Source organism: Eptatretus burgeri, chromosome 2, assembly GCF_056783735.1.
Source record: "Eptatretus burgeri isolate ZD-2024b chromosome 2, Ebu_testis_v1, whole genome shotgun sequence".
NCBI classification, from domain to species: Eukaryota; Metazoa; Chordata; class Myxini; order Myxiniformes; family Myxinidae; genus Eptatretus; species Eptatretus burgeri.
In genome coordinates, this window is record NC_140962.1 from 112,411,794 (window position 1) to 112,424,452 (window position 12,659).

At 42.6% G+C, this 12,659-nt stretch overlaps 1 protein-coding gene across 6 annotated transcripts in view; it reads left to right on the plus strand.

Annotated features, from left to right (window-relative positions):
* The window catches only part of LOC147032852 (3',5'-cyclic-AMP phosphodiesterase 4C-like), a 638,164-nt gene that overhangs the window by 43,579 nt on the left and 581,926 nt on the right, over nt 1-12,659 (plus strand). For 2 of the 6 annotated variants that reach the window (XM_085870769.1, XM_085870770.1), the window contains exon 1: nt 781-912. The exons of 2 other annotated variants lie outside the window; for them this stretch is intronic. The gene's annotated coding sequence lies outside the window, so the exon portion shown is untranslated. Of the gene's footprint in view, nt 1-780; nt 913-12,659 lie in introns of those variants that run through there. 2 more of the 6 variants (XM_085870762.1, XM_085870763.1) reach the window with 1 other exon arrangement.

Consider the following 12,659-nt stretch of genomic DNA (forward strand, 5'->3'; position numbering starts at 1 on the left):
CACTCCGCGTGACGTCATTGCGAACGCACACCAAACCCAAGTAGTCGGGCGACGGACCACTGCCGGTTACGAAAGCAATGCAATTGGGTCGTAATTCTTAGCAAACTTTTACCACTTTATTACCGATCACACATTTCCACATTTGACTCATTTCTACATTTTCATGCGAGATAAGTGTTTTGGATTCTGCACTTTGGGATAATTTGTCTCCCCAATAACATATTTTGTGTGTATTAAATGTATATGTGTGTATGGCGTTTGGAGGACGATTATGGAATATCTCATTCCGAAAACTTCTTGAACGACCCTCGTTTGGAGTGACCGCAGACCTTGACTTATATTAGCTTTGCTTCACCATGCAGTCCTTTTTAAAAGCATATATATTTTTTTGTATGATTAATAAATAAGTGTTAAAAATTTTTTGAAAATAAATTCTCAGAAATCCGTGCATTGCAGAGCTTTGACACTTGAAGTTTGAGACTATTGATGATTCATGAGCGAAGGGACTGAACCTCTGGATTTCCTTTATCAATTGGGTTTGGGTCGTTGAGTCCTGGGAGCCATAAGACGGGCCAACGTTCGGGACAAATTTGCTGCAGGCGGTGTTGATGCGGTTGCGGTTGCGGTTGTGGTTGCAGAGCTCTCCTCATGCGCTGCTTCGTGAATGCGAAACTTGGCGCGAACGACGCCCGACTTGTACCGGCTCGCAGTCTCTCCTCCCCTAAACACAGCCCCCCCCTATTTACCCCTGCTCCTCCAATCCACTCCTCCCCCATTCACGGGCAACCTGGAAGCAAAGCAGGCAGGCTCGGAGAAGACAGGTGTCCAGCGCGTGGAACGGCGTACACTCGATCTGCAAACTTCCCATCTGACTAAAAGTTTTGGCCAGAGAGTGCGCTTTCTCCAGCGCGGGTAAGTAAGGTCTGATACCGTGTGCTTGCATCGCGCACACACTCTGATGAACATTGTGGCTCGGGGAAGGACGGTATTGTGTCGAAGAAGCAAGGTAGATTGATATTGGGGTTCTTGGGGAAAGATTGTACGTACTCGGACCAGTTGGACGGGAGGAGTGCAGAATTGCTCCCTTTATCTCCCAGCCCATGTGTTTCCTCCTGTCCTGCACTTTCCCAGACGAACTCACTGTGTTCCTCCGATTTATCGGTTTCCCTTTCAATGTACCGAAACAACTCTCGTGCTCAGCTAGCATTTCCATACACCAACTTATCGATCCTCTTTTGAGGAGACCTTCAGCCAGAATGGAGCAACCCTTATTTCTGCTCACCTTTTCCTACATACAACACCACAAAGTGCTGATCTTGGTAGAACTCGCCCAGTTTTCACTTCCACTCTGTTTGGATTCTGTTCAGAGAACCTTTGTTTTGATGGTGCTTCTAGCCTGGTGTTGGCTTAGTGGTTGGGGTGGTGGCTTGGGGTCCTAGGGTCCTGAGTTCAAGCCCCATTGGCCGCTGAATGAAAATATACCAGGAGGTTGACTCAGCCTGTCATCCTTCCGAGGTCAGCAAAATGAGCACCAGTGTACTGGTAAGGGGACACTGCATCAGCGGCATAGCCGTGTCCCAACCAATAATGCAACCAGCAGCCACAGGCTGCACTCGATATATATACATATACATAGACATAGACATATAGATAGAGCCTCTCCCTTTGGAATATTGCTCTCATTGCTGTGCTATATATGCCGGCTTGATGGTCACGGGGCTTCATCGTGTTTACGTACAGGACAGGAATAATTGAGCTGCTATCGTGGCGTGACAATAGGTCTGACAGGATGGTGTATATCGGGTAGCACACTTACCCTTGAGTTGTCCAGCTTGGGTTCGGTTCTCGACCCGGCGATAAACTGTCAGATTGGTGCTGCACAGGCAGGGCGATGCATCACAGAATGTGACATCCTTCGATGAACCTTAAGTTGTGTGCAATCCTGTCTGCTATCATTAGTTGATGGACGTTAAAGATCCATGGTGTCTTTCGCGAATGGAAGATGAGTTCTCGTCGGCAGCCTGAACAAATTGCAATTTGTTGCTACCTTCATTCGAACGTCAAATCTGGCCAGGTGGATCTTCAAAGACTTGGGCCAAATACGTTCCCCAATAATGAGTCGAACGGATAAAAATGAGTCCCAAACAAGTGGGCCCACAAGAACGTAGGAATATTTGGGGCCATTAACAAATTAGTAGTAGTATCGCATGTGACCATACTTTATAAGTGTGGCATGTGACCATACTTTTTATTGTATGACTAGCAAATGCAATCCATCGTTTCGCTGACAGGAATAGTAGAGAGGGGTGTGAGGAGAGAGGAGCGAGGAGGGGTGGTGGAGCGAGGAAGGGGTGAGGTAAGGGGAGCTAGGAAGTGTGGGAGAGCGAGGAAAGGGAAGGGGGGGCAAGGCCTTACCAAACGCCGCTATATACTCAAGGAGCGGAAGGGAGCGAGGGGCATGGGGGGAGAGAGGGGCGTAGTGAAAATGGGAAGGGGGTGTTCTGGACATGCATTTGATATGGGGACTTGAGGGACAGTGGGAGGGGGTGGAGGGGGGAGAAAAAATGGTCTCCTTATGCTGGCATTAGTACAGGATTCAACAAAATTGGCTATCTTAAAAAAGCACCTTCAAATGGGTCAAACTGAACAATGCCCAGACACCACCCAGAGATATCTGTGGGGGGTGGAGAGGGGGAAGTGTGGGGGAAGTAAATGTGAGGGAAGCGGAAGGCAGCATGAGGAGAAGGGAAAGGCAGTGTGAGGGGTAGGTGAAAGCAGCATGGGAGGAAGGGGGGGCAGGATGAGGGGAAGGGGAGGGCAGGATTAGGGGAAGGGGAGGGGAATGGAAGGCAGTAAATAGCAAGGAAGGAAGTGTGAGGGGAGGGGGAGGGTAGGCAGCATACCAGGGTGTTACCGGGGTGATAAAACATGCCCAAACAGCAACGTTTTCTTTTTATCCACCGTACTCTATATAAAACCGGGTGGGAGCATTTAAAAATTGACACCCATGCTATCTACCTGGCAAAGGCCTGCCTGCGTGTTTGCCCCCACCCCCCCCATATGCATTCCTCCAACCTCCTTGCGGTCTATGCTAACCATGCGCGTGCACCAACGATACACTCATCCTTTCACTCACACACATGCACGGATTTCCCCAAACCTGCACTGCACAGTGGCACGTCCTGTGTGGCTTTTATGCCACAGCACATCAGCTCCCCACGTGGCTTTGGCACTGCAACATGTCTACTCCACACATGCAGAAGCACATGGTTCACGAGACGACCACATAACCTCTTCCACGGCGATATGCACCATGAGCCCAGGTGCAAGTTCGAGTTCAAGTTCAGATTGTGTGCCTGCAAAACCCATGCACTTCATACATGTAAACAAGCATCCAGGTATGCAAACAACCCACGGAGAGTCATTTGTACCTATTTATTCCACGCCCGTGTGTGCTGTCTACGTACCTGTTCGTTTTCAACAACTGCCGACTATTAATATATTGCAGCTGATATTAGTGTATTTATATTATTATCTTATCATGAAAGCAGATCGCACAAAACGGTGAAAAAACCCCCAAAAAACTGCATATGTAATTGCGATCTACCTGGCAGGGTAGATCATGAACAGGGTCCCTTTTAAAAAAAAAAGGACCCCTGTGGACTGTATCACCACGGCCTGCAAAAGAAGGTGATAGACCACTGCGTTGAATGCAATTAAGTTACACTTTTTGCACATTCCTTAATCTTTTCTTCACTACATATAATCGTCTGAACAGTAGAAAAAAAATTAAGCTTAATGTTTTACTTAAATAAATACACTGAGCTATAAAAATCATTATTTTGTTAAAATTTCATATTTCACTCCAGATTTTGACACTTATTTAGTCCACAAGATCCGATTCTCAAATCAGATGTAATATTTTGATTATATAATTTAATTTTAGTCCGCGAAAGTAGATCGTGTTTCCAAATCAAGGCACAAAATGGTGAATTAAGGCTCCAGCAAACTGACAGAGGGCTGACCAAGGATGATGCCTTGCTTAAGGATAATTAGATAAGGCCGTTAATTATCTTCAAAAAGGAGTGTTTAAATTAACCAAAATACCCAGCTTTCATTTGTGCACTCCCACGCTGTTCCCTTAGTATGCCTGTAAAGTTTCAGGCCGCTAGGTTTCATGTTTTTTTATTTATGGAGGAGACACACACACACACACACACACACACACACACGCACACACACACACACACACACGCACACACACACACACACACACACACACACACACACACACACACACACACACACACACACACACACACACACACACACACACACACACACACACCCTTCATCACCGAAGGTGTCGGAAGGCTATGTTTTCACAAAATTTTCACCTTTTGTCTGTCTTTTTGTGTGTTGTGTGCTGTTTGTGTGCAGGATATCTCATAAAGTTGTGGATGGATTCGGATGAAATTTAGTGGACAGGTTTGGTGTGTGACAAGGACAAACTGATTCGATTTTGGTGAAGATCCAGATCCAGATCTGGCGAATACAATTTTTAAGTGATTGTTCACCATTGAGAGAAAGGTCCAAAATGATATACAGTATTGCATGATATTTCAAAAAGTTATTAGGCCTGATATGTTCTACTGGATCAGGTATTGCGTGGCTGCGCTATGCACTCTACCGAGTGCCCTTCTGGTTATATGTTATCGTTCAGAATCCCGAACAAGGATTAAGGCTAGACACTGATGTGAAGTACCCTTGAAGATGTGCATTTGCCTTGGCAGGAAATGCACCAAAGCATTAAAAATAACAAGGTTACGATATTGTAATGCAGCTTGTACGGTTAATGATTATTTGTGAGCTTTATGATTACTATTATTATTGCTTTTTATCTCGCCAATTATTTTTTGGCTTCAGGTGTGCAGTGTGAAGTCGAAACCTCTCTGAAAGTTTTATCCATTTATTTAAGGTTCATAGTGGAGATTGTACTTAAGTCAAAAAGTAAAAACAAGTGCAGCACAAAAGTAAATGAAAACAGCACCTGGTAGGTTGAGCGTGTACCTCCGCCAGGTTGAGCAGTTTACGTTTTGTATCTCACCGATAGGCTGGATCTGCATCCAGATCTCCACCAAAATCGAATCAGTCTGTCCTTATCACCCACCCCAACATGTCCACCTAGTTTAATCCAAATCCATCCATAACTTTCTGAGATGTCGTGTTATATACAATGCCTATAGAAAGTCGATAACCGTTCAAAATTTTCACCTTTTGTTTCTTTATAGCCTGGAATAAAATTGCATCAAATGAGACTTTTTCCACCTTTTATTTACACAGCGTAACCCACAACTTCCACGTGAAAAACAAATTCTACAAATTTCAGAAAAATAATTTGAAATACCAAACTGGAATATCTTGGTTGGTTACGTGTCCACCCCTCTGAGTTAATACTTGGTCAAAGCACCTTTGACAGCAATTACAGCTGTGAGTCTGTTGGGATCGGTCTCAACCAACTTTGCACACCTTGATTGGGCAATGTTTGCCCATTATTCTGCACAAAACTGTTCAAGCTCAGTCAAGTTGCGTGGGGAGCGTTGATGGACAGCAATTTTCAAGTCATGCCACAGATTTTCAATTGGATTTAGGTTGGGGCTCTGACTGGACAACTCAAGGACATTAATATTTTTGTTCCTTAGCCACTCCAGTATAGCTTGGGCTGTGTGCTTCAAGTCGTTGTCATGCTGAAAGGTGAACTTCTATCTCAATTTCAGCTTTCTTGCAGAGGGGAGAGGGTTTTCCTCATGGATTTTTTTCTCTATTTTACTCCATCCATTTTCCCTTCTATCCTGACAAGTGTCCCAGTCCCTGCTAATGAGAAACATCCCCATAACATGCTGCCTCCACCATGCCTCACAGTGGGGATGGTGTTCTTTGGGTGATGTGCTGTGTTTGATGTGCACCAAATGTAACGTTTTGCCTTTAGGCCAAAAAGTTCCATCTTGGTTTCGCCAGACCACAAAGCTTTTCGTCACATGGCTTCAGAATCTCTGGAGTGGTTTTTGCATCCTTCAAACGGGACTCAAGGTGGACTTTTTTGAGTAATGGCTTCCTTCTTGCCACCCTACCATACAGGCCACACTTGTGGAGTGCTTGGAATATTGTGGCATGTACACAGTGACCAGTCTTTGCTATAAAGGCATGTAGCTCTTTCAAAGTTGCCATTCGCATCTTGGTGGCCTCTCTGATCAGTCTCCTCCTTGCTTGGTCATACAGTTTGATACACTTTCCACTTCTTAATGATTGTCTTCACTGTGCTCCAGGGAATATTCAAGGCCTTTGAAATATTTTTATACCCATTCCCTAATCTGTGCCTTTCCACACCTTTACCCTGGAGGTTTTTTGAAAGCTCCTTGGTGCTCATGGTTGAGGCTTTGCTGTGAAATGTACTGCCCAGCAGAATAAATCTACAGGAACAACTGATTTTATTCTGAAATAATCAGGTGGGAAGCCAATTAACTTGGTGTGTGATTTTGGTGATTGGTTACACCTGAGCTAATTTACAATTGCTATTGTAATGGGGGTGGACACTCATCAAACGAAGACATTCTAGTTTTGTATTTTTAATTATTTTTCTGAAATTTGTAGAATTTGTTTTTCACTTCGAAGTTGTGGGATTACGATGTGTAAATAAAGGTGGAAAAAGTCTGATTTAATGCAATTTCATTCCTAGGCTATAAAGCAACAAAAGGTGAAAAAACTTAAAAGTTGGTGTAGACTTTCTATAGGCACTGTATATGTGCATCCGGAATCTAATATTGTGAAAAATTCCTGAGGTTTAGAAATAATAAAATCAATGCAAAACTTTGCGTGAACGACGATCACTGCAATATGGCACAGCCAGTCCCCTCCCCCCCCAACGGTCTTCCAAACCACTCCTCCCCCACTTGCGGGCAACCTGGTAGCAAAGCAGGCAGGCTTCGGGTTCTCAAGGGACTTAGAGGTCTTCAGGGTCAAAGTGATATATAGAGTCGAAGAATCCTAAAGGGGTATATAGTGTCAAAAGAGAGTCTGATGGGTATACAGGTCTAAAAGGTCGAACGGTCAAGGAGTCTAAGTGCTCTAAAGGGTGTAAAGGTTGAAAACGTCTATGGTGGCTAGAAAGGGTCTTCAATAGTATATAATGGTCTCAAAGGTCGAGGGGGTCTAAAAGTTGTAAGGGCTCAAAAGGTTTTTTTTTGTATACCTTGTTGAGGCTCGTATGAGAGCTAACACACAATGCACAGCAAGGGGAGGCATGACACAAGATGGGCGGGAGTGGGGAAGACAAAACAGTGGGGAACAGAGACATTAGGAGATCTGTGGAAGGGAGAAGGATGGGGCGTGGAACATGTGGTACACAAGATGGATATTACAGGGACTTTCAGGAAGAAAAGCAGGGAATTTGAAGGAGGTGGGTTTGGGGTGTCCACACATCTAAAAGGTACTGTATATTCCAATAGTCCTTATTAACAGACATAGTCAAGGTCCAATAAGTAATTAATAGATGTACTGACGGTCTGAGTCACATTCAAACAGTACATAATTAATAGACATACTCACATGATTTGACCAAGGCTTCACCTTGACACTTTGACAAGGATTCACCGCTCACCCTTGTTTTTCGTTTCATATACAGTATACGTGTGTGTGTGTATGTATATATATATATATATATATATATATATATATATATATATATATATATATATATATATATATATATATATATATATATATATATATATGTGCCTGGTGTTGGCTTAATGGTTAGGGTGGCAGGCTTTGGATCATAGAGTTCTGAGTTCAAATCCTGCTCAGCTGTTGAATTAATACCAGGTGGGGTTAACTCGACCTGTCATCCTTCTGAGGTTGGCAAAATGAGTGCCAGCATGCTGGTATCCTGTATCGGAGTGGCGACCCATCCAGGATTGTGCCCAATTTCCAAGGAGACTGCGTCAGCAGCACTAACGCTCTGCACGGAGTATGGTCCAGCCAGCAAGCTAGATCATTTTTGCCTCCAATTGTGTACCTCACCCACTCTCTTCTTCCCCGAACCTTCTGATGTCATGCCCATCCATCATCCACTCCAGGGGTATAGTTTGCTAGTTGGCATTTCTGGAGGCAGGGTGAAACGTTCGGCTAGGTTGTTGTTGTTGTTGTTGTTTTAACGATGACATCCTTTTTATCGTCGGTCTTGTCAATACAAACACATCGGAAAAGGTCATGGGGGCAATCACATTCTGGGAGAAATTAGCCTTCCTCCTGACCTAATTAACACAGCACTGCCTCCCATGCGGTGACATGTAAGTACTTAAGCTGATAGTTTTCCCAACTTAATTTACAACGAAATGTCTGCTGCTTATCCACGGACCATGATACTCTAAACAATCCTACCTTTGCTATGAAATTCCTCTACCTACCCCACAAACATAACAATATATATATATATATATATATATATATATATATATATATATATATATATATATATATATATATATATATATATATATCTCAAGTGAATCGGATTAAAATTTATGTGACCTTGATCATTGACCTTTTGACCACTTGACATTAAAAAAAAAGACAATAGACTTCTATCTTGTAATGACTACCTCGACCAGCTAGTTAAGTTTCGTGAAGATTGGAGTAAAAATTAGACCTTTAGGTGATTGACAAACAAACTGACAGACAGAATAACAGACGAGACCAATCAATACACTTATGAATCCTCTTCGAAAGTAACAAACGAACAGACAGACAAATAGGCTATATATAAGAGAGACAGCCTAGATCCCAGGCTATATGTGGGAACACTCAAAGGCCATCACAAAGCCATTTCACTATCTGTCTTTTAATGTGCATTACATAATGTTCAAACAGAAAAACAAACAATAAAGAGCAATCAGAGATAGCAGACTCTCACCAGGATTTATTTTGTGTGGCAAATAAATGGAAGGATGTACTAAATGAAAGGTCATTCATTGAAAATGAAAGGTCTAAATGGTGTAGAGGTAAATGTGTAAGCATGAAAGGTCTGAAAATTTGTAAAGGTCAAATGGGCTGAAGGTTGAAAGGTCTGAAAAGGTATTGTCGAAATCATCAAATGCGAAAATTTGACCTGAAAAGGTCAAATGCGAAAATCGAAGCTTTAGAATCAGATACAGAGGTCTAAATTGTCTCAAGGGGACTAAAGGGTCTGAACATGTGTAAAGGTCAAAGGGGTCCATAGGGTATTAAAAGGTCTGAAATGTGTGAAGGTCTAAAGGGTAGAAAGGAGTCTATGGGTATTCGGGGTTCTTAAGGGTCTAAGAGGATCTTAAGGGTCTTGGAGGTTGAAGGGTTCTAAAGAGTGTATTGGGTTATATCGGGTCGTAAAGGGCCTTTGGGGTCTCAAGGGTGTTCGGGGTCTTAGATGTGTTAGGGGTCTTAAAGGGTCCAAATGGTCTAAGGGGTTTTAGGGGTCTATAGGGTCTTCAAGGTTCTTTGGAGTCTAAGGGGTCTTTGGGGTCCAAAAGGTCTTTGGGGTCTCAAGAGTCCTAGAGTTTAAAAGGGTCTTAGGGGTATTACATGGTCTTAGAGTTATAAAGGGTCTAAATTGTCTCACAAGGTCTTTGGGTTCTAAAGGATTGAAATGGTTTTAGTGGTCTTCAGAGTCTTAATAGTGTCTCAGGGGTCTTAAGAGTTTTAGGGGTTTTAGGGTCTTTCTGATTCTTTGGGTCTTCATGGTCTTAATGGGGCTCAGGGTTGTAAAGGTTCTAAAGGGTCTTGGGGGGTCTTGAAGGGTCTTAGTGTTCTAAAGAGTCTAATTCAGTTAGTACGGTGAATGTAATTAGTTCTGTGCTGACAAACAAACAAATAAGAAAGACATCATGCAGAGCACAATACTTGTGAAATCCCAAAAACAAATTTGACCTTAAAAATAATTAGCTGGTTGAATTTAATGATCTGATTTGCAAATGCCGTTCAAATTTCAAGTCAATCGGATGAAAATTTAGGATTTTAGCAATTACACCAAAGTTGTTCATCTTTGGCCTATGCTGACCTCAAAAATAATTGGTGGTTGAATTCAATGACATGATCTGCAAATCCTGTTCAAATTTTGACTCAATTGGATGAAAATTGACGATTTCAAAAATTAGGCCATTGTTGACCTTTTGACTTTTAGACTTCAAAAATAATTTGTGGTTGAATTCATTGACCTGATATGCAACTCCTGTTCAAATTTCAAGTCAATTGGATGAAAATTGAGGATTTAACAAATCTCACCTTGAAGTTGTTGACCTTTTTACCTATCCCAGGCAAAAATGCATTCCTTTCTTGTCGTAATTCTTTGCAGACTACAGTTGTAGGACCTGTTTCCAACGATAGTATATGAGAGTACAACTCTCATATACTATAATTTTAAGTGCAGCATTTTTGCCATGGTATGTTGACCTCAAAAATAATTTGTGGTTGAATTCAGTGACCTGATATGCAAATCCTCTTCAGATTTCATGTCAATCGGATGAAAATTGAGATTTTAGAAAATTTGGCCGATGTTGATCTTTTGACTTTTTGACCTTTTGACCTTAATCAATAGGCTTCTTCCTTTTGACTAACTCTACTATTTGGTGAAGATCGGTTTAAATTTGTGACCTGTAGGAGATTGACAAACTGAATAACACATGCGAACAACTAATAAACTGTCAGACCCTGCTATTCGTGGGGGATATGTTCCTGCAAAATGCCGTGAATAGCGGGGAATTGTTTCAATAGAAAAAAATGGGGAGGGGGATCGGTTCCTGGCAGTTAGTAATTCATGAGAGAAAATCAAAAATCCTGGAAAAATCCACGAATACGCCCGCAAAAAAACCCCGCAAAACATGAAAAATCCACGAATACGCCCGCAAAAAAACCCCGCGAAAACATGAAAAATCCACGAATACGCCTGCAAAAAAACCCCATGAAAACATGAAAAATCCACGAATATGCCCGCAAAAAACCCCGTGAAAACATGAAAAATCCACGAATACGCCCGCAAAAAACCCCGTGAAAACATGAAAAATCCACGAATACGCCCGCAAAAAACCCCGTGAAAACATGAAAAATCCACGAATACGCCCGCAAAAAACCCCGTGAAAACATGAAAAATCCACGAATACGCCCGCAAAAAAACCGTGAAAACATGAAAAATCCACGAATACGCCCGCAAAAACCCCGTGAAAACATGAAAAATCCACGAATACGCCCGCAAAAAACCCCACGAAAACATGAAAAATCCACGAATACGCCCGCAAAAAACCCCGTGAAAACATGAAAAATCCACGAATACGCCCGCAAAAAACCCCGTGAAAACATGAAAAATCCACGAATACGCCCGCAAAAAACCTCACGAAAATATGAAAAAATCCACGAATACGCCCGCAAAAAAACCCCGTCAAAACATGAAAAATCCACGAATACGCCTGCAAAAAAACCCCATGAAAACATGAAAAATCCACGAATATGCCCGCAAAAAACCCCGTGAAAACATGAAAAATCCACGAATACGCCCGCAAAAAACCCCGTGAAAACATGAAAAATCCACGAATACGCCCGCAAAAAACCCCACGAAAACATGAAAAATCCACGAATACGCCCGCAAAAAACCCCATGAAAACATGAAAAATCCACGAATGCGCCCGCAAAAAACCCCGTGAAAACATGAAAAATCCACGAATACGCCCGCAAAAAACCCCGTGAAAACATGAAAAATCCACGAATACGCCCGCAAAAAACCCCGTGAAAACATGAAAAATCCACGAATACGCCCGCAAAAAACCCCACGAAAACATGAAAAATCCACGAATACGCCCGCAAAAAAACCCCGCAAAACATGAAAAATCCACGAATACGCCCGCAAAAAAACCCCGCGAAAACATGAAAAATCCACGAATACGCCCGCAAAAAACCCCACGAAAACATGAAAAATCCACGAATACGCCCGCAAAAAACCCCGTGAAAACATGAAAAATCCACGAATACGCCCGCAAAAAACCCCGTGAAAACATGAAAAATCCACGAATACGCCCGCAAAAAACCTCACGAAAACATGAAAAATCCACGAATACGCCCGCAAAAAACCCCGTGAAAACATGAAAAATCCACGAATACGCCCGCAAAAAACCTCACGAAAACATGAAAAATCCACGAATACGCCCGCAAAAACCCCGTGAAAACATGAAAAATCCACGAATACGCCCGCAAAAAACCCCCGTGAAAACATGAAAAATCCACGAATACGCCCGCAAAAAACCTCACGAAAACATGAAAAATCCACGAATACGCCCGCAAAAACCCCGTGAAAACATGAAAAATCCACGAATACGCCCGCAAAAACCCCACGAAAACATGAAAAATCCACGAATACGCCCGCAAAAAACCACGTGAAAACATGAAAAATCCACGAATACGCCCGCAAAAAACCCCGTGAAAACATGAAAAATCCACGAATACGCCCGCAAAAAACCTCATGAAAATATGAAAAATCCACGAATACGCCCGCAAAAAAACCCGTCAAAACATGAAAAATCCACGAATACGCCTGCAAAAAACCCCATGAAAACATGAAAAATCCACGAATATGCCCGCAA